This window comes from Malaclemys terrapin, chromosome 3 (assembly GCF_027887155.1).
Source record: "Malaclemys terrapin pileata isolate rMalTer1 chromosome 3, rMalTer1.hap1, whole genome shotgun sequence".
Taxonomy (NCBI): Eukaryota; Metazoa; Chordata; order Testudines; family Emydidae; genus Malaclemys; species Malaclemys terrapin.
Window position 1 is genome coordinate 41293087 of NC_071507.1, and position 23801 is coordinate 41316887.

Genomic DNA, 23801 nt, shown 5'->3' on the forward strand with positions numbered 1-23801 from the left:
ATCTTGTGACTGGTCTTGAAGGAGTAATGAGGTGAAGTCAATTTTCTCCTCTCTGAAGTCCAAGCTTCAACTTTCATTTCAAAGTTTGCATTAGGTTGACTCATGGGACACATCACATATGTATGTGTTTGTTTATTTTATTTATAAAATACACCTATTTTAAAAACATATATATTTAATCCAAGTGGACCTACAATGTCAAATAAAGAACCCCATGGAGTGTAGTTGGACTGGAAGAAAACATACAATTCAAAACTAGCAGCCCTTTGGATCAGTCATAAACTGCAAATGAACAGAACTTCAATACATGGACCCATTGGATGAATGATGGTATAATAATGCATGCAGGAAACTTACAATGCTGTGAAATTTCCTCCTTTAGTGTAAAAAACTCTTTCCATAACTTCAATTTCATGAGTCTGTGTTCTGGTGCAAATAATTTTCAGCAACAACAGTGAGGGGACATCATATTTTGTGGGATGCAGGTGATTTTTAGGACTAAAATGAATGACATCTCTTGAAAGAGGAAGCTTGAGAGTTATGATAACATAGTTAAAGCTCATGATAGGTGAAATGGTATGCACAGGGGTAATATGGTAGGAAGTAAGTCTTAGGAACCCAGATGTTTGCCAATTGTGTTTGTTTGAAAGGGCCATTATTACTTCCTGGGTTGAAAACTTTATTCAGAGTCCTACATTTCTCCTTCTTTTGCCTACTTAAAAAGTTGCAAGGTGGCTGTTTTACCCAATGTTTGTTTGAATGTATAGTGTTGTTGCCTAAGTTAACCTTGAATAGCTGGCCAGTATCTATTAGGGATCACGTTTAGCTTGGGAGAATGTTCCGTGTTGTTGTTAAGTATAAAATGAATATGGTAGGGAAAAAAAGGAAAAAGTCACGTGTTGCATGAAATTTCTTACGCTTTGGTAAATGCCCTGCAGTAAATTGAAAAGAATATTCAAATCCATTTCCTATGGATGTCAGTTAAAACAGATATCCATTGTTTAGACAAGCCGTCCCCCAGTTCGCTTCAGACAGATCAACACTTCTCGAGACTGTGTTCTAAATCCAGGTGCTTTACTGTAGACCTTTTCTTGCTATCATTTCTCAGACAAAATTTCCACTGGCCTCAGCAGCAATGGCTTCAATGAGAGCTTTGCTTCAAGAAAGTCTGTGGGATTAGACCTCATATGGTACTTCTGTCTCCCATAGGATGTACTAGTTAGTGTTAAAGCAGTTTTACTTTTTCATTTTCACTGTACCTACATCTATTTTATTTTTAGCTAGTGGTTTATAGTATCCTTAATTAGCCATTTATATTGTTCTTTGCTTTGAGATTTCTCTTTCTTTCTTATTTCCAATGAATAAGCTGTCTGAATTGTAATTAGCAATCTCCTGTCGAGAAATATGCCAGAGTATTAATATAAAAAAGGGGGAAGAAATAAAGGACTTTTTATTTAAAAATATTTGCGTTCTGGCTCTTAGCATCTGTCTTCTGATTTACTGAGAGGGTAAAAGATATACATTCGGTATATAGACTATGTTCTGAGAGATACTGTGGCCAGAAGTGCTGAACAACAAGATGGTGATTCAAAGATGAATTATATATACAGTTATATTTTGTTTGGGATTGTTCTGAGTAACGGTGGAACTAACTTTAACTGCTGCTAAGTCATTCTGGACTAAAGAATATAAATATTCAAAAGTTTCTTGAACTGAGTTGCCTTTCCTTGGCATTAGCCAATATAAATCATTCTAAAATTCTCAAGTCAAAACATGCCTTCTCAATGCTATAATTTTAAAAGATAGAGAAATGTTTTTGCTAGTATTCTTATGTGGCAGAGAACCCTGCTCCTTTCAGAAATTTGCTTTTGACTTCAGTGTGAGTAGGAACAGATCTGATGGTCTAAATCAGCAGCTTCAGCCAAAGAGCTCACAGCACTGCCCAGGAAGGCTTGCAAAAGTGGCCTTTACACTCCCCAGTCTTGGGCTGGCTAAGTCCCCTGGAATAATTTAGAGATACTCTAAATTATTCTCACTGCCACTGGCCCCAAAGGGCCCAACTGGCAGCTAGGCATGAATGCGTTGTAGGGAAGCCCTGGCCAAGTCCCCTTTCTCCAATCACTCCCTCTCTGCTGGCAGAGTGGTGGGTTAGCACAGGAGCCATTATGCCAGCAGCTCTCTGTCACTGGAGGCCCCTACTAACTGGTGTAATCTTCCCTTGCCTACGGTTATGCTGGGTTTGGGGGCAAAAGTCTCTACCAGTGGTGCACAGGCAAATGCAGGCCTATTTTAATGCATCAGAATAAACCTATTGGCGCACAGAGAAAGTATACACTTTGAGGCAACTGTGTATTTATTTTAATAGCCACACTTCCTGAAGAGGGAGTCAATGGAAGTTTTGCTTGAATAAAGACTAATTTAGAGCTCCACTTCATATGTGTAATTTGTTTGTGTTGGTATTACTTTAAGAGCCTAAACGCTTCAGTTTTCTGACTTCTGTGTATTTAAATGCTCATCCTTTAATGTTATATTAACACAATTTTTACACTTAAATTGAATTAAAAAAACAGCTGACCCCTAGACAACAGGGCATTTGTGGTTATGCTGTATGAAAAGAGATATATTTAATTGTGATAAGTAATATCAAAATTGATCGAATACAATTACTTTTCTAAGATGTACTTATTGCTAACATCTTAAATGCAATCTTGATCAATAATGTATACTTGTCTGCAAGCATAAAACAATTTCCTTATAGGACTTTAGCGGTTATATTTTAGATGGTGAATGCCAAGTTGATGCTTTTTTGAAGGTTCCAGTGGTAGTGTTGAAGTCCAAATATATATCCAAATCTATTCTGATGGTTGGACAACAAGAGAGAGAGCCCAAAGTTTGAAGGGATAGCATTATCTAACATGGAATTTTAATTTAGTCAGACATTGGATTTATAATATTTTCATGGCAGTCGCATCAAATTTAAATTTGTAGCAATAAAAACTTCATTAAATTCACTGCATCAGTCAAAACATTAACCTCATAATTCCTTTTAAATAATTACCACTGACCTAATTGGCTAACTTCAAAAAGTCAGGAGTGCAAAAAAAGCATGTTCAATTGCATGCCTAACTTTCATGCACCATGACAGCATGCAGGGAGCAGGTATTCCCATTCAATTACAATAACTATATGCACAAATTAACTATACAATTCATGTGTGTTTTTGAGCATCACATTGCAGGTCTGACTTTTGAAAAATAAGCTTTTAGTGTCAATGTAAATCAGCTTGCAAAGTTGATCTCAATATTTAGTTCCTAAAAGTCAGTCAATAAATTCCATTCACATGGTGATTCATGCTATGGAAGGCCATGCAAACTGAAGTACATTTATGGAGCCTGTGGGACCTAGAAAATGGATAGAATTTTAAGAAATCTGTCCCCAAGATTGTGGAACTTAAAGATCCTTGTAAAACTTGTTTGTTGCCTTTCCAAAAGCATTTACTATAGATCATATTCAGTTCAGGCCAGCACTGTAATTAACGCTATCCGCACTGGTATACTGTCCCGATGAATTTAGAGCAGTGGAATGAATGACTGAACAGCAAACAGTCCATTGCATGTGGGAGAACATAGCTATCCATTACTGAATATACATAATTAAACTCCCCATCCCTATTACTATGAAATGTTCAGAAGAACTCACTACAGAAGACTGAGAAATTCAACTATAGACAGATAAATGGTAAAATGATGCATATGCAAAGAAGTAATAAACTAAAAATCTGGGCTTAATTGCAGGGGATCAGGTGTACAGGGATAATAGAACATAACAGGGTTCCTCACATTTTTTTCATGGTGCAAATCCGCATCTTACTGGGAAGTTACAAAGAGTCCTGTGGCACCTTAAAGACTAACAGATGTATTGGAGCGTAAGCTTTCGTGGGTGAATGTCCACTTCGTCAAACGCATGTGACGAAGTGGGCATTGCCCATGCGTCTGATGAAGTGGGCATTCACCCACGAAAGCTTATGCTCCAATACATCTGTTAGCCTTTAAGGTGCCACAGGACTCTGTTGCTTTTTACAGACCCAGACTAACACGGCTACCCCTCAGATACTTATTGGGAAGTGTATCTCCTTCTCCTGCATACCTCCTCTCCCATTAGCTGTTGCACAACCACCTCCCACTCACTGTTGAAGGGAGCAATTCTCCTCTTGTTCATAATCAAGTATAATCCCTTGGCAACTGTAGCAATTGCTTGCATGGAAAAGAGCTATTAGGAAAGTATATAATGACAGAGAGAAACTGGCCTAGGGAGAATTGTTTGTCTCGGAAACCTCATCTTATGCATAGATATGACACAGTGCAATTCTGGGTAAATGTTTTCTCCCCCCCTTTTTTTCCTGTTGCACATTTTAGACTTGTATTTTCTCCATAGACAATCCATCATTTATACGATCTAATAGTGACTTGGTACGTTTCTGGCACTCTGTGAGTACAGTCCGTTAAGTGTTAACTGAGAGAAATTGTCTAACTGAGAGCTGGGAGGTAACAAGAGCATTAGTCTCTGCATTACTCATCCAGAAGCTTCATAAAAGCTGGGAATTGTATTTGCAAGTACAATTTCTGAGTGTCTGGGGAAGTCTCATTCTGTTAGAACTGCAAGTGAAGGTGAGAGCATTGAGAGGAGACATGGATAAGAACGTGTGTAACAATACCAATAGGTCAAGTGAAAGAGTGGTTCCTGACACAATATGCAAAGATTTAATCTTAAATAAATATTTTAATTGCAGCTTCACAAAACACAATGAGAGAAGTGAGTAATAAGCACATTGAGCTCAATTTTGCTCTATTAGAATGACTTCAATTTGGGTAGGAGTTGCATGGGAGAGCGGAAGAGGTTGCTCTTCTCTAGAGAGTGGGGGGAAAATGATCATGAAGGGATTGCCTGTGGGTGAATGGGAGGAAGAGAGAGACATGCTGGGGAAAGTATTGTGTCTGGGGCTCTGAACCCCTAAGGAGTTGGATCAAAAATTATGTAGCTTACATGCCACAGGTGCATGATGATAGGAACAGACTTTTCATCTCATAGTCATGTATATCTTATTATTGTTATTAGTTGATTTATTATTTCCATTGTGGAGGTGTTTTTCTATTTCAGTATTGTTTAGAGCCTCCACTTAAGGACTGGGAACCCATTGTGCATTGTACAAACATAATAGAAAGATGGTGTCTGTCCTGAAGAGCTTGTAAAACCAAAGATGTGCTTCAGCGCTCCTTGATTCTTAAACCAATACCCCAGATAAAGCAGATCTCAAATATCAGAGCCACAGACAGTGAGCTTCTTAAACCTATCATCAAAATATCTGTATTTCTCATACAAGATGCAGTGGCTGGGCAGGGGAAGAATATAGGAGACAGAAAAGGGACAGAGTTGAAATTGGTTGGATAACCTTAATATTTAACTTCCAAAGTTTATAACTTACAGTTACACTCAGATATATGTTTTAACTTAGACTTTCCAGGTTCTTGTAAATTTGTATTTTTTGAGATCTTGAGCATTCTCTTTAAGGTTTTTCCATTAAGGAAATTATATTTACAGTCTTAACTCCAATTTAATTAAGTGTTTTGCCTGGTAATTATCTTGGTCACTAAGTAGGTTAAATCTGATAATTAGAACACAAACACTATTAATGGACCAAAGTCTTAAAATTAATCACACATTTAAAATTCAATTAATTTTGTCAAGAGTGAGAATGAACAATACCAACGACACTTATTACACCGTGTCTGGGTTTCCTAAGTAGAACCTCCATCTAAGTAATTCAGATGGATCATGCATGTGTTTCAATTAGTTATGAATAGTTACAGGGTGGGAGGAAAAGAGGATGTTTAAGAAGATCCAGAATGGGCATGTTTAAAGATGTTTTGCCCATGTATGGTTTGTAAGAAGTAGAAGGAGCTTGGTTTTGCTCAGATGGATCGGTGTGCCTTTGCTTTTACTTCTTTGCCTAATATGAATAGTTAGTGAAACTGCAGAATGAAGCTCTCACTTCCAAAACCTGGCCCAGCTCATCCTCTGGAGATCTGCTCACTGAGGGGGCTTCTGTATCTAGGGGCCTCTCCCTTTTCATACAGAAGTGAGAGGGTGCAACCTCTGCAAAACAACTTCCACCTTGACTCTGCATGGATGTCTCTCCTTGGAAGCTTCACAAAGAAGAAGCCCTGTGAGAACACAAAAGGGTGAAATAGGGGAGATGCTGCTCGCTTCAGCTTCATCATTTGTCCTGCATCCAGGTTTTAGTGCAGAAATGTGGGCTGGGGTAATTCACCTTCCATTCGGTCTTTCCGTTACTGAGCAGCCTCAGTGGGATGAAGCCAATGGCAGGGCAGCTCCTTGCAGCGCTATCAAAGTGGGAAGACAAGCAAAGCCAAGCATTGTTGCTATACGACATTTCCTTTCTCCATGTGGAAAGGAAATAACTTCTTCTCTGGCCCTTGGGATTCATGGGGCTAGGAGTGAGCAAGGCCTTCCTATTACCAGAGGAAAATTCTCCAGTCTCTACTTTGTATTTCTGATCTCCATTCTGAATAAGCAAAAATCACTCAACCCTGAGATGGACGCTGTGGACCCTGAGCATGCTCAGAAAGAACTAGCTGATTAAGAGCTGAACAGTAACAGCAGTGATTTGATTTTTTAAAAGAAAGCCATGGATTTATAGAGTAAGCTTAATAGTCTTTTAATTATAATTTAGTATAAGTTTAGTTTAGGATAGTATATAGCATTTAACATGTGTGTTGAAATGTGTGTGTTTAATTGTATTTTACTTATGTAAACTAAAGGAATTTACAATCTGCTGTCAGCAATTTGTTGCAAACTGGTAAAATCCATACAATAGTTCTCAACTATGAACAATATAACAGTAAGAGGTAACTGATTTTGAGAATACCTATTATTTGTATAATAGTAGTGCCTACGGGTCCCAGTCACGGTTCAGAGTCCTGTTGGCCAAGTTGCTGCACGGACAGAGTAGTACATGGTTCCTGCCCCAAAGAGCTTACAATCTAAATAGACAAGACAGACTCAGGTGGGGGTGGGGGACGGGGTTGAACACACACAGAGAGTGAACAAGGGGCTGGCAGCAAATGGCATGGTAATTCAACAATTTATTTATTTATTTGGGTGGATTTAGTAGGAAGCGGATCAGCTAAATGGAAAGAAAAGGGAAGGGAGGGACATGAGAGAGAGGTTAATGGGGAGGTCTGGAGTAAATCTGAAATGAAGAGACTGAGGGGAGGGAGAGAGCTGGAGCAATCAGCACAATCATCACAGGGCAGGGAAAATCAGAACTTTTCAGTTTTGACTGGAATGTCCAGAGGCCCCTGTTTTGTCTGCTTCTGCTTTTTTAGTGGGTGAAGTGTGATTGGCTGCAATTTTACCCTAACAATGCATGGTGTGTGTGTGTGTGTGTGTGTGTGTGTGTGAGAGAGGGGGTGGGGGCAGAGGGACTGTCTGGGTCCTACTGACCCCAAAGTCTGTGGGCAGGTGGGTGGGGTCTGTTCTGGGGCTAGGGTGCTGGGAGAAGGGATGGCCCTGACTGGGCCCCATTTTACTTTCTCCCCCAGCAGAGCAGTCCCTGCTTTGGCTGCCTTGGGTTCTTCTGTCATCTAGGGCAAGAGCCAAAGGGTCTGAGCTGATTTTTTTTAATATAATTCTTTAGATCTAAATTAACTTCCTTTGCTCAGTATTTATTATTGTTTCCCCAGCCTTAAAATGAAATTTGCAAAGCATTGCCATAAATGGATTGAAAGGTAATCTTGTTTCACTGCTGCTTCTGTAATTGCCTTTGTCTGCTTTCCTGAATTGCTTTTTTGTAACTTCTCTTCAGGGAACAGAAACAGTTCTCTTTATGCCCACTATGGCAACAGTACGTTAAAAGCCAACAGAAAAATACTGCTGTCTCTAAGCTCTGGCAAATCAGGGCACTGGCTCTTTCTCCATTCATGCCAATAGATCCTGTACTTAAAGTTAAATCCCTTCCCCTGTGGTGAGCTGAAGTGAAATACAGGGTTCTCCGTGGAGACAAAATCCTCCCCTCCAGGCTGTGAAAGACTAGCAGAGGTACCTTATGGCCACTACAGCCACCTCAGCCTTGCAATAGCTTCTGCAAAGCTTCACCCCCTTGTGTGGGAGGATGTAGCCAAGTGACACATGCATGGATTCATAAACCACACACCTACTCTTGCCTACTACATACCCTCTCTGCTCTCATGGATAAACCTATGAAACTCAGCTTCTCAGTGCACAGGTTGCTCACAGGCCCCTATGAGCAGACTTCCCAAATCTTGCCTCCATGCAGCAGAATCACACCTGTTTCCTTGGGCAGAACTTTCTTAAAGGGTGTAGGATAGGGATCTCAAACTCAAATCACCACAAGGGTCACATCACTGAAACCTTTTCATACAATGATACAAAAGTATAGTAAAAAATGAAAAGTAATATAGTATGCTATTAAAAGTCAATGTATTAACTTTTTAAAAACTGTAATGCAAAGAGGGGTTTTAATAAAATAGAAACACAAAGGCTAGATCTACACTACCCGCCTGAATCGGTGGGTAGAAATCGATCTATCGGGGATCGAATTATCGCGTCTCATCGGGACGCGACAATCGATCCCCGAATCGACGCTCTTACTCCACCAGCGGAGGTGGGAGTAAGCGCCGTCAACGGGGAACCGCGGAGGTCGATTTTGCTGCCATCCTCACAGCGGGGTAAGTCGGCTCCGATAGGTCGAATTCAGCTACGCTATTCGCGTAGCTGAATTTGCGTATCTTAAATCAACCCCCCCCCCGTAGTGAAGACCTGCCCTCAGTAATGCACCTCACACAAACAACAAAACACGCATTTACTTTTAGAATTACTTCAGTTAAAGTCCCCCCCCCATGCTCCTGGCCCCACCCCTTCCATGAGGCCTCCCCGCTCTGCCTCTTCCCACCCCTTCCCCGCCCCTATTCCAACCCCTTCCCCAAATCTCTGCCCCGGCCCTGCCTCTTCTCTGCCTCCTCCCCTCAGCCCGCCGCATCCTCGTTCCTCCCCCTCCCTTCTGGAAAGTCATAAGCTCTGCAGCTGTTTGGCGGCGGGAAGCTCTGGGAGGTAGGCGGAGGAGCAGGGACGCAGCGCACTCAGGGGGAAGGAAGGAGGGAGGGCGGGGGTGAGGGGAGCTTGTCTGCCAGTGGAGTCGGCGCCTATGGTGGGCTGCAGGAAATAACTCTGGGGGCTGCATGTGGCCCGCAGGCCGCATGTTTGAGACCCCTGGTGTAGGATAAAAGTGAGTTAGGAGCTTAGGTCCCATTGAGCTCCACAGTCACTTAGGTACCTCTGAACATTTTACCCTATGACTTTAATTTGTGCTTCTAAAGAAGCAAAGCTTTGGGGCTTATTTCTCTCTTTTCAAAAATAGCTGGAAAATCTGTTTCCTGTCATTTTCATAAATGAAAAAAAATCATTTTCAGAAATGTGAAAGCTTTTGAAAAAACATTCTATTAAAAATGTAAACAACAAATGGCAACTCTGTCTTTTCAACACTGAAAAAAATTTAGAAATTTATTGTGGAAATTGGCTTTCTTTCTTTTCCGGCCAGTTCTACAATTACACTACCCACTCACCCACCCCAAAAAAGGAGGAGGAATCATTCTTCTATGCCCCATGTGTTCTGGCTTCTGTGGCTGCTTCTGGGACGCAGGAACATTCACAATAAAATGTTCAGAGTTTATGAACAAAGGTTTAACCTTGTTAATACAGCCTCCCCCAGCTTCATTCCCAGAAACAATTAAACCATTTTTGCTGAAACTTTTCAAAATATTCCACGTAAGGCAGAGACTAAACAAAGAAAATTTTGGCCAAATGCTTAAAATTTGTCAAAGTTATCAGTAATTGAAAACAGAAGGTTATAATGGGAAAGGTTAGGCAATATTAATAATAGAGTAAATATTTATTTAAAAAATAATCTCATTAGAATTATCACCAAAAAGGCAGACACTAAACTTCAAAAGTTTGTGGGAAATGTTTACTTGTGGCCATGTAGAAACAGAAAGTTTTTAAACATTTGGCTTTAATTTTGATTGTATAGTTCAATGTATTATACATTTATTCCAAACATGCATTTGGAATTGTGGAATTTGACACATACAGTACTAGTCTATGCCTGCTGGACATTGGTATATATACACACCCTTTCTGGTCAATTACATATTGCTGGCTCACTTCTAGAATATTATCTATCAAAATAAAGCTCAGGTCATTAGCTTTGAAGATGAATGAGACTCATTTGGCTGATTGTACTGGCATGAAGCAAATGCAAGCTTTTAACACAACACTATGTTTTCTTGCAGAATCTTTTGCGTGCGAGTTGCACAGTATGTATCTGATCATACAAAGTGCTTGGCTCCCTCCAATCCCATTGTCTTTCGCCATATCACATGCCATATCATTTGCTAAAATTTCCAAAGTGAACAATATCTCCAAGCTGGTTGTACACTATATGTATAGTAAATACTAATCCAGTTCAAGCACCTCAATTTGTGATTACATTTTAAATTTATTTTTTCTAATGAACAATTGTAAGCTGCTGTTCAGAGTCAACAATTTCTTTAAAGTAATGGTTCTTTTGTTTCTTCAGAATATTTCTCCTACTATGGAATAAAGTGTGAAAAACAGGCTCATGAAGAGATGTAAAGAGCTCATTCTTGATACAGTGAGTGGATTTTGTGATGAGAGATGATCCAAGATATTTACAGTGAAATATGCTAAAATAAAGCACTGAAAAAGGAGTGCCGCAAACTACAATGCTCTCCCGAGTAGAAATAATAATAAATTCTTTTTCACATACACAGCACACTTTAGCCATAGATCTCAAAGCTCTATCTAAAGTTGGCTAATTATCCATGTCTCCATTTTGCAGTTAGAGAAACTGAGGCACAGAGCGATCTAATAAGTTGCTCATGGTCATGCAACATGTCACTAGCAGTACTTGATGATCACAGTTGATCTATTTATGTGGCTACATTTTCCCCCCAGAACTTTCTGGTCTTCTTTTGTGAACGAGGCATTGACCCTCACTCATGCACCATTATTATTTGTTTGCAGCTCATGGGGCAGCAGATTCCTCTTGTCCAAAAGAAATCTTGGTTGTGCAGTGCAGGAAGGTATATTGGGGCATCCCAATACACTGCCTCTTGATGCTGCTTCTGTGACCATCTTGCTCATCTGTTACATGGCTGCAGAGGCAAATGCTGGGTTATCGGCTGTCTTCACGCCCATTTCTCGCATTTCTGCCTTCTTTGATGTTATGCTTGCCTAACTTTCCACACCCTTGATCCAATTTCAGCCATGTCATAAGCAGACACAATTCTTGTTCAATGGGAATTGTATCCATTTGTGAGGACTGTATTTAGTGTCTCGGATTAAGATTACCTCATGTATACACATACATCTCCTCTCCAACTCCCTGTGCATTGCTGTTTGTCTGAAAGCTGCTGATTTCTTGACATGCTTGTATCCTGATGTATCTGCATCACAACAGGCAGGATTTAGCCCAGCATAATTCCTGTGAGGGGCAACTCCACTGACTTCTGCTTTTTGTCATTTTAGTTTGCTGTTAGCATTAGGTAGTGTACCTTTTATAAACCTAGTCACCAATGTGGAGGAGTAAGCCAAGAAATAACAGGTAGTAACATAACTTCTCATTCCTAGAAAGGGTCCAGTTGTAGGAAGGATGAAAGGAGGAAAACGGTGCAGTGTTTGTCCTCCTATAGCATATATGGGCTATGAATATACAGCACATTTCAGCTTCCATTATGCCTAGTCACACTGTCTAAAAACAGCCCACACAGTCTTCTTCTTATGATTTTAACCATGTCACTAAATTAGATGTAATTTATCAGTATGAGGGCCCCAGCTGGACCCCATTGTGCTAAGCAGTATACAAAAAACAAAACAGAACAAAAAAACCCCAAACAAAACAGAAAGAACTGGTTCTTGCCCTGACCAGAAGTGAAATAACTGCGAAGTAAAGTGGAAATCTCCAGTTAAAAGCAGAGTATTAAGGCAGAGGAACCAAATAGATTGGTAATTAATGCAGGAATTTTTTACATAGCTTAAATGACCAACCACTGATTGACAACATGTACAGTTATATGACTAGCCTGTGAATCATCTGAAGTATGTTTTTATCATGCACCCATAGCTAGGAACTAACTTTTTTGTATCAAATAACAGTATTTTGTAGTCTATCGTCCATCATCTTGTCAGGACACAAGCTGTGACCTATATCACACTAAATAGAACTGCAGTGAAAAGTTCCACTTTAATGTTGGCTGTCTAGACTTGCCAGATTAGCACCACCTAAGGGAATGGCACTCTGTCTGTGTCAAGGAAAATATCTAGTACTATTACTCATCTGGATGAACATAATGAATCCTACTGGTTTGTTCCGGCAGTAATTTTTTTTTTTTTTTGCCATCATTGTTGAAATACAGCTGAGTAATACCCTGTTTCCCCGAAAATAAGACAGTGTCTTATATTAATTTTTGCTCCCAAAGATGCGCTAGGTCTTATTTTCAGGGGATGTCTTATTTTTCAGAAATGAAAAATGCCTTATTATCGGTGGATGCCTTATTATCGGGGAGGTCTTATTATCGGGGGGTGCCTTATATTACAACGAGAGGCAAAACTGTAAGTAGGCCTTATTTTCGGAGGATGTCTTATTTTCGGGGAAACAGGGTAGAATGTGTACATACAACAATAAATTTCAATATATTAACTCCTGCTGGAATCTATCATTAACAGAACCACATATTTCATATAGCTGTGAATCCCACCGCTTACTTTTTAAATACCTATATGATTATTGTGTATATCTATTTCTGTTAAAACTAAGAACCTCAAGCTAGGAGTTTGTATTCCAAAAAGCAAACCACATTTCACAAAAATTATTTATTCAGGGAACATAAAGTCTCTAAAATTCAGCTAATAAAAGAAATACTGCCTAACATGAGATATGTTTGGAAATAAAAATCCTAATGCTATGAAATGAAATGTCACATTTCTACTGGCAGAATGAACAAAGGCAAATTGTTTTAAGACACTGTCCTTTTCCAGAGTCTGAATTGCCTTATATCAGGGTGTCATTGTAGCAGCAAATTCCTGAGATTTGAACTTCCATTCCCAAGCTTACATTCTAGAGATGATCTGTCTATGTATGCTGTGCTTAACTAGTGCAGATGAAGCTGACTGTTGGATTTTCACTATGGTGTCAAACTGATGAACCTAGCACATTTAGACCATTCAATAGATTTATTTAGGGATTCAAATCCCTGCTTGGGGGAAGAGAGCTCCTCAATCTCCAAAAGCTTGCGAACCACTGGTGTAGCTAATTAAATATACATTTATTTTACATAATTGTTATCCATTCAGACAGGAAATCACATTTTGCCTAGTGGCTCTTTTCAGGATGTTTTCCATGAGTGACATTAGATCAGATTCTGCTCAGTTCCACCAATGCAAATCTGCAGTAACTCTACCGACTTGAGTGGAGTTACTTCAGCTAGTGTAAGCAGGATAAAGCATGGAATTTGGCCGTATGTGTATAAAACTAAGCAATGTTCCATGAACCAATATTCATGCCCAGAGCACAGAAGGTGGTGGTGAATCAGGAAAAACAAATAATAGGCATATGTAAAGATAAGGTAGGTGAGAAAGGATGGTCCAGTGTCGCAGGTAGTAGTCAGTAACCTGGGCTCAGTTCCCTGATGGCAGCAGATTTCCTGTGTGATTTTTGGGCAAGTTGTGTAGTCTCTCTCTGCCTCAGTTTCCCACCTGTTAAATGGGGAAAATTATACTTCCCTACCTCACAGGGGTATTGAAAAGATAAATGCCTTAAAGATTGAGGCCCTTGAATACTACGGTAAGGGGAGCTATATAAGTACCTAAGATAGACAGGTACACTAGAATTTCAGAATTACGAACACCAGAGTTATGAACTGACCAGTCAACCACACACCTCATTTGGAACCAGAAGTATCCAATCAGGCAGCAGCAGAGACTATAAATAAATAAAAGCAATTCAGTGCAGTACTGTGTTAAACATAAACTACTAAAAAAATAAAGGGAAAGCAGCATTTTTCTTCTGCATAGTAAAGTTTCAAAGTTGTATTAAGTCAATGTTCAGTTGTAAACTTTTGAAAGAGCAACCGTAATGTTTTGTTCAGAGTTACGAACAACCGTCATTCCCAAGGTGTTCGTAACTCTGAGGTTCTATGGTAGGTGCATATCATGATGTTTGGGGGGAACATGCTTTACCTGACCCCATATGTTAATTGCTTTAACTGTTACAACTTCCCCCTACCCCCAATATAAGTTTCACTCACTGCGCACCCCCACTAAATGCCAAACTGTTACGAGTTATACTACTTTTCTCCTTGCAGCTGACATCTATTTTCTGCACCATGTGTGCCTTACAGCATCATTTACATCACTTCCCTATGTGATTTACTCTTACTAACATACTCCCAGTCTTGACAACTTGATTTGATTTGTTTTTTTTTCCACACAGACTCATTGGAGTCTTTTTTTCCAATTTAAATCTTCCCAAATAGAAAATACTGGAGAATCAATGTTCTTTCTTTTTTGTTAAAAGAGCCATTCTTTGTAGCTTTATTTTGCAGCCCATTACAGATTTTTTTTTAAATGATGAAAATGCAACATACACACACACACACACACACACACACACACAAAAATGAATTTAGGATGTACATAAGAGTTTCTAGAGACTGGATAGTCAGTTATATTTCAATAACAAAAACTGCCTTTGAGATTAAAAAAAATAGTAAAACACAACAGTAATCAAGTAGTTCCATAATATATCAACAATTTAATGCAGGGTGAAGTAGCCCCTTATGAGATTTTAACCAAAGGAGCTCAACTTGTTTTCTCTAGGGCTAAATGATTTTACTTTGATACAAATGATTAATCAGATAAATTTCTCACTACACAATTTAAAGAGGAAAGGCCAAAGTAACACGGATGTAAATCCAAAGTAATTCCACTGAAGTACATTTCTTTTTGGAGAGTGTGATGGGAAGCACTTATCCTGCACTGGACAGGGAAGAGTTAACCCCACATTGTGGGCTGAGGAAGCCATGCTCCCTTGCCCTTGCTGGGAATGTGCCAATTGGAGAAGTAGTATAAAGGGGACAGCTCAGTCTGGGCTGACTGCTGAGGAGGGAGGATGCTTGCTGCAGGCCTCAGCTCTGGAGTTGCAGAAGCCCCAGACGTTGAAAGCCAGAGATGCCGAGACTCAGGGAGATACCCAGATGCCTGCAGACACCCCGGGGAGCTCGGAGTTGCCGGGAGCTACCATGCTGAAGAACCTGGAGACCCCAGAAACGCTTGGATCACTGTTTCAAGGGATATGCTAGGAAGTAGCTTGGGGGGAAGTAGCCACTGTGCTGAGGGATGTCAGTGTGTTTCAGTAGGATCCCTGCTGACTCAGTGATGAATACTCCCACCACTGACAGGGCCCTGGGCTGGGACCTGGTGGAGCAGGGACAGCCCGGGTCCCCCTACCCCGGCTGCCACCACCTCTAGGTGGCAGCTCACTACTCCCCACTGGCCATTAGGCAACACAGCCCTGAGAAAATGGGCAATAATATGGACTCTGGCCATTAGGCCACACCGCCCTGAGGAAGAGGGCAGTTATATGGACTCTGGCCATTAGGTAACACTATCCTGAGGGAGAGGGCAATCAAGAGAACTTAGCCACAGGCCTGTTACACCCCCTCCCTCCAGCGAACAAAGGGGATAGGGTACACTTACCCCATGACAGAGAGCCAGCCAGAGCAAAGTCCAGAGTTCAGAGCTGAAGAGGAATGGAGACCCAGAGAATGAGCTCCCAAGAGCAGCAAGTGAAGAAGAGAACTCAGATGTTGGCTAGGAGCAGGGTGTGATTGGTTCTCCCTGGGATGCCACCTAGAACTGGGGTACCACTGAGCCCCCTGACCTACCAGCTTGGGCTCCCTCTACCACTGTACTGCTGTGACAAGCTGCAAAGCCCTCCAGCCTGCACTTTAACCAGCATTCATACAGGTAGGGACACACCCAGCTACAGTTACACGCAGGCTCTCTAACCACCGGCTTCCCAGCCTGGGCACAAAGCAGTACTGTCCTGCCCTGGTCAAATCTGGCCAGTATATGGGTTTAATACCCGGTCCGTTTCTCCCTCAATGTGAAAAGAACAATGCACACTTGTGGTAAACAAGCAGAGATTTTCCCCAAGCACTCCAGTCAAAGCTAACTGGTTTAGATTAAAACAAAAACAAGTTTATTAACTAAAAAAGATAGATTATAAGTGATAGCAAACAGATTAAAGCAGATTACCTAGTAAATAAACAAAAACACAAACTAAGCTTAATATACTAAATAGATTGGATATGAATTAGCAGATTCTCACCCTGAAAAATGATACAAGCAGGCTGCAGATCCTTAAGGGTCAAGCTGCAATTGCTTTACAGCTTGGAATCCCCAGGTGTGTCATGCACAGGCTAGAAATCCCTTTAGCCTGGGCCCAGCACTTCCCCCAGTTCAGTCTTTGTTCCTCAGGTGTTTCCAGAAATCTTCTTGTGTAGGGAATGAAGAACCCCAGATGATGTCACTCCCTGCCTTATATAGCTTTTGCATATGGTGGGAACACTTTGTTCCAAAGCTTGGTTCTCAGACCAGTCTGTGGAAAAATATTGACATCCCAAGATGGAGTCCAGCGTCATGCGGCCTAGTCACATGTCCTTGTAGAGTCATAGCAGCCATCACTCACAGGCTGTCTATAGCATTCTCAGGAAGGCTCCCCAGGTGGGAGATAAGCTTCTCCCAAAGCCTATTGTTTTCCCTAATGGCTCATTGCCCTGAATAGGCCCTTCCCAATCAGCTCTCTAGACTGAATGCATCTTGTCTAACAGGTGTTACTCAGGGATAACCACATTTGAAGTACAGATACATAGTCAATATTTATAACCTGTATGATACATGCATACAAATAGGCTAATCATATTCATCAAATCATAAATTTTCTAATAACATCGCACATGATCCATCTTGCATAAAATGCATCATGATTATGCTATAACCATAGCATAATAATATCCCTATGAAGAATATGGGTGCAGTGTCACACAGGGAACCAACAACTTGGGGAGAATTGTACCAGAGGACAGTGATGGAGAACACCGCTTTCATCTGGACCACCTTTTGGACTTGCAAACAGCTATTGGAGCTAACAGGGATTGCCAAGGCAGAGCAGTTAAACAGATTGTTATCAGGAGTAGAGAGATTCCAGTTGGGGACAATATGCAGCTGAAAAGAAACAAACAAGCTTGAGTATGAGAGAGGCAGAGTGCTAGAACCACTGATGACAATTGTTGAAAAAGGTCTAATTTGCATCTAATATTGCAACAAAATCTAAACCTAGTAACTGGTTCTTTGGATAATTTTCAACTTCTCTAATGAGTCAGAGTATGTTTTCCCCATTTTACATGGTTTGCCTGTTTTTTAAAAAAAGGGTTTTTCTAAAGATGCAGGTTTTCATAGAAATGGGAACAAATTGTTTGTATCAGGTGGAAATAACAACAAAAATTGAAACTTTGAAATGAAGCCAAATAATAATGTTTATTTAAAAAATCAAAACAGGAAAATTCAGATATAAAAGATACTTTGTGAAAACTAGTTAAGGTTCCTAAGGGACAATTATGCCACACTCAAAACCACAAAAAAAAAAAAACAAAAACAGAAAATACAAATTAAACTATATGCATTACATTCTCCCTCATATACTCCCAGCCAGATGCTAACAAACACACACCATCCATTCCTGTACCAAATCAACCCTACTCAATCGTTGCCAAGGTCTTTTCCAGACAATTTTAACTATGTCCTCTCATGGGATTAATCTTTATTTCCTGCTGTTTGTGATTTTTGAGTCTGGCATTGTCATAAATATAAAGGGTAACAACCTTTATGTATGCAGTAACATAAATCCCTCCTGGCCAGAGGTATAGAATTTACTTATCTGTAAGGGGTTAATAAGCTTAGGTTTTTTTTCATACGGGTCCCCACATCTGTACCTCAGAGTTCAGAGTGGGGAGGGAACCCTGACAGGTATTATTTCCCTTTAGGAACCTTCATCCATCACAACAAATATATGTTTGTAATATTAGAATTGTGAACTATAATGTGTTATTAGTAAATGTTTCTATCCCTGAGGATCCTTGAGCAATGTAGTGTTAGCATTGTGGGGCTCTGTCCATCTCCAGTATGTATATTACTTTGCTTTGCTTCTTATACAGGATACTTGTGGGGTTTTTATGGCATTTTGCTCATATTAAATATAAGTATAGCAGATACCAGAATCCATATTTAGACCTGTTAATGTAAATGAAATTTCATTTTGGTTTGTATTTGGCCCTAAATACTTAAAAATACTTTACCTGTACATGGAGCTCTATTGCAAAGTGGTTACAGTCTAAACTGCTGATCAGTTTGTTACTAATTTCATCACAAAATACAGCTGGCATTTTTGTCTTGGTTTACTTCCCAATTGTCAGGTGTTCTCATCACAAAAACCACCACCACAGTTGGTACCAAATTGCACCCATATTAGCAGTCTCAGCCTGAGGTGCCTAGGAATGAATGGGCATAGAAACTGAATAGCTCTCTCATTCCTAGAAGTGATCGTCCCTAGTTGCCTGAGAGAGGATGGATTATCCAGTGGCTAGAGAACTAGCCTAGGACTTGGGAGGCTTGACTTCAACGTCCTTCTCTTTCACAGAAAGAGTATGTGTAACCTTGGGCAAGTTGCTTAGAGCTAGATTTATAAAGGTTTTTAGGTTCCTGGTGGGATTTTCAGAAGAGCCTTGATGCCCATTTCCAACTGAATTATGCTTTACTTGTCCATTCTTTGCCAGATAAAAGAAGTCATTTTTTAAAAACTGCCTTTTTTGGTGCAGCTGACTTCTTACCTGGTGGATGATTAATTGTTTTAACTGAATAGAGCCCTATATTGTTTACACAAAGAGTAATTATAGTGAGTGCCTCTGCCTGCTGTAGCTAGTAAGCTCCACTATAATCCACAATTTTTAGATCCTCATAACTTTCTGGAACATTCACATTTTGAACTGAAATTTTCCATAATTGATCTTAGTGGCAATTTTTTTTTATGGAAATTTTTGAGCAGAATCCCATCAGCTATTTTTGAATTATGGGAAAGCTGAAACAATCAGACATTTTTCACTGTAAAAAATAAATAAGTATTCCTCGTCAGCATAACACGCGTCTCTGTCTATAAGATGCCTCACTATAAACAAAAACTGATAGAGCATTTTAATAACAAGACATAGAATTACAAATATGTTAACTCAGAAATCAGCAGAGCAGTTTTATATACATTAATCTGAAATAGTTAACTCAATCTCAAACTGTAACTGCATGGCTTTCCTATGTTACAACTCTATCAAACTATATGTTTTACTGCATCAAGTACATGAAGTTTTTACTTCAATTCTGCACAGTAATTTCATAACACGCCTCCAGTGTAGAATTTATGCTATATAGCCTTTGTAATGAAAAGGGCATTCTGACAGTATAAACATATACAAACCTCAGAATGATTCTGTTACATGAAAAGTGCATCCTGTAAAGAAAGGACCAAATTTCTTTATGACTTTCAATTCCACAGTGCTGCTTCTCCTGTCAGTCCTGCTGCTCTTTCTGTCTGACTGCCTCTCAGTTACACCAGCAAACATTCTGTCTCAAAGTTCCATTCCATCCCAAGGGGTAGTTTCTGTCTATGTGAGAGTTGCCAGGATATAGATAATTTTATTTATTTGTATTGTGGTAGTGCCTAGGAGACACAGTCATGGACCAATACCCTTTTGTGGTAGGCACTATACAAACATGAAACAAAAAGACAGTCCCTGCCCCAGAAGTTTACAATCTGAGTATAAGATAGGGGAGTACAAGGAAACAATGAGACAATACTGGTCAGCATGATAGGCAATGTTTTCCTTTAAACCCTTTGCAGATGCCAAATTAGCATTGTTGGGACTGCAGCATCAAAAGTAACTCAATCAAACAGCACAGTTGGCATTTTATTTGCATATACACCTCCTATTGCAGAAAATGCTTTAAGCATACAAGGTCTGGCAGCTGCAACTGCACCCAGATGGCTGCTAAAGGGACTCAGTGGGTAAATACTCTCTGTCTAATACAGACTAGCAGAGGAACTGGTCTCTGTGAACAAATCTTTGTGAGGTTCCTTTATGTGCAGAGTAGCTACACAAAGCTCACCCATGTTGTCCAAAGTTTTTGGCTTTGGGCTAATGAGTTATCAGGATGGGAAGAGCAGGAGGCAGAATATACAACGAGACAGTGCACTAAAAGCAATGAGACAAACACCAAGAGTGAGAATGAAGGGAGCTGTTTCTTGGCAATCAGGGCTGACCTAGTGTGTCTTAACTGGGGTTTGGACAAATGTAAAAGTCTGTGTCCAGGGCTGGCTCCAGGCACCAGCTGAGAAAACAGGTGCCTGGGGCGGCCAATACAAAGGGGCGGCACTCCATCCGCTATTGGTTTTTTGGGCAACTACAACTTTAAGGGTACGTCCAGACTACCCGCCGTATCGGAGAGTAGCGATCGATTTATCGGGGATCGATATATCGCGTCTCATTAAGACGCGATATATCGCTTCCCGAACGCGCTCCTGTTGACACCGGAACTCCACCGGAGCGAGCGGAGGTAGCGGAGTCGACAGGGGAGCCATGGCCTTTGATCCCGCGCCGTGAGGACCCAAGGTAAATCGATCTAAGATACTTCGACTTCAGCTACGCTATTCACATAGCTGAAGTTGCGTATCTTAGATCGATCCCCCCCAGTGTGGACCAGCCCGAAAACAATTCTGACACAAACCTTAATGCTAGCTTCATGCATAAACAAACTATTTATTCAACAGAAAAATTCTTAGTCACCAGCATCCAAACAATCATAGCTCTTTCCCTATATATATATATATATATATATATACACACACACACACACACACACTACTATGTTAGGGCCAGATTCAGCTTCTGTTGAAGGCGATGGTAGTCTTTCCTTTGATTTTAATACCGATCAATTAATGTGAGTTGGACAATGCCCTTACATACCTTCTTAACATTTTCTATATGGCTAATTGAATATGCACATATATTTGTTCTATGGTGTCAAGTGTGATGGCTTTTTATGACAAGGGCAATTTGTTTTTTTAAATAATGGACATGGTTTTATGAACTGATGTATGACTGATGTACTATATAAACATATAATTGCTAATCTCCAATATCTGTTTAATTAGAAGTACATGGAATTATTCTTATCTGCAAAAAAACCCAAAACTATTATAATTTGGATGTGCTTACATACTATGATGAGAGATGTGATTGTGACTTATTGTTGTGGAGAGGCCAGACCTATTACCTTATTCTTACTCATGTAAAGATTGTATTAAATTTTATGTATAATTTTGAAAGTTGAGATGAATGGTTCATTTAGACTATAAGTATTGTGGATATTTTGTTACAGGATGGAGTAATGGCTGTTTGCATGCTGGCTACTGAGATATGTTTTGTTCAATGGTATGTGTGTGCATGAATTTTGTTAATTTTGTGCCAGAAATGTTTACATAATCTTTGTGTGTGTACATGCATGTGCCCACATGTGTGTAAAAAGTATGTATTTACTGATATATTTTCTCTTGAATTGCACTTAAAAACCTTAACTGTAACTTAATTCTTTGTTTTGGAACACTATAAAGTAAAGTATACACTGTGGAGTAAGATTTACTTTGGTAACTTGAGCAGGTTTGGCTTTTTATGAGTATACCAGTAAGTTTAATTATCCGTTCTATCTGGGACAAAAGAGTGCTTTGTTACAAGACTTGGATAATGGAGCACTAAATAAAATAACAAAATGCATAAAATTTTTAATGTTTTAGTTTATATTTTAAGTTTATATATGTGTGGAAGATAAATGATACTGAAATATTTAGCAATAGGAACTCCGATCATAACTGTTTGTTCATTGCCATAGCTTATAGGCGATTGTTGACCAGTACCAGATCCTCACTGAAAACCTGACCGTAAGGAGTCTAGGATGATGGTAGATGTTAAGTGTTGTTGGAAATGCTCTCTTTTTATTTTCTCAATTGATTATTCATTAATGCAAGTTAGACACTGGGCAATAGTTGACCAGATCATTTGCTTCAAGAGTCATCTTTTTGAGCACTGATCAAATTATTTCATACTTTATGGTGGCTGGTAGATTGTTCTCACCAAAGTGGGCTAAACAATTTCTGTCAGTAGAGGGAAGCTTTCAGAAGCCACAAAGGACAAAGAATAAGAGCCACAGATATTCACTCAAACTTTCTTTGATATCAACAAAATGCAAATTAGAAGGTATTTTGTTAATGCCCTAATAGGGAACACTTTTCATGGGAAACTAATCTGAATGGACATCAATTTCAGCTCCAGTTGGCAGTGTTCACAACATTGCTGCCAAAAATTCTTAGCGAAAGATGTAAACTGAGCTCCCAAATCAATTGGGGCATAGCACTGTATCATAATTGTTTCAACCATTTTTTCATTTGCTAGTGCAATAGTGTCCCTGGGAGGAAATTTTTCTTAAGATATGGGAGAAGACAAGTTTTGTCTTGAGCAGGTCTGGTGTTTTCTTTGTTAGTACATTATTTATGATGGTATTGCTAAAGTCTGATATTTTTCAAGTCCCCTTGAACAACCCTTTCCCCTACACTGAGAGGGTTTAGAAATGTACTGTAGAGCACATTGTTCTGCTTCTTGCTGGGACTCTGGAAAACTAGAGCTGTGCGGGAACCAGAATTTCAAATCTGCAGAATTTCCTGTGAAATGGAAACTTGCCTTTTTTTTTTTTTTTTTTTTGATTGAGAACAAAAATAAAATTTGGAAGTTTCCCACAAGATGAAATTTCTGAAAAAAATTTGGTTTGGGTCAAATGAAATGTTTAATTTTGATTAAATCAAAACATCTCATTTCAATTTTTATTTATATATAAATAATATTTATATATTATTGAAAATTTCTTATATATAAGAAAATTTCAAAACAAAGTCACTTTGAAATGAAATAGTCAATGCTACATTGACATTTTAGAATGGAATGTTTTGACTTTATCAATGTTTTTTTGTTTTTGTTTAAAAAAAAAAAATTAGTTGAAAGTGACACAATCTATCAGTGCCTGGGAGGTGGGTGGTTGTACCTGGTGGTGAGAGCAGGCATTGAGTCCAGTGGTTAGAGGTGGTTTAAGCAGCCAAGAATCAGAGGCCTGATGCAAGAGCAAAGGGTCAGAGCCAAAGTAAGAAATCCAAGCTGAGGGTCAGAACTGGGTTACCTGGCGTGGAGTGAAATGGAATGGAGTAGAGAAGGTCAGGAACTACCACAGCCATGGGCAAATGCTTTGACTACCCATTGAACTGCTGCAGCTTCTCTTAAAAACCAGTCTGGTACCACTCATAGGCGCCAACTCCGTGGGTGCTCCAGCCCTGGAGCACCCACAGAAAAACATTAGCAGGTGCTTAGCACTCACTGGCAGCCAAGCTCCCCTCTCTCCGCACTGCTGGCGGCCCCCACCAATCAACTCCTCCCCCTCCCTCCCAACACTTCCCGCCTGCCTCAGATCAGCTGTCC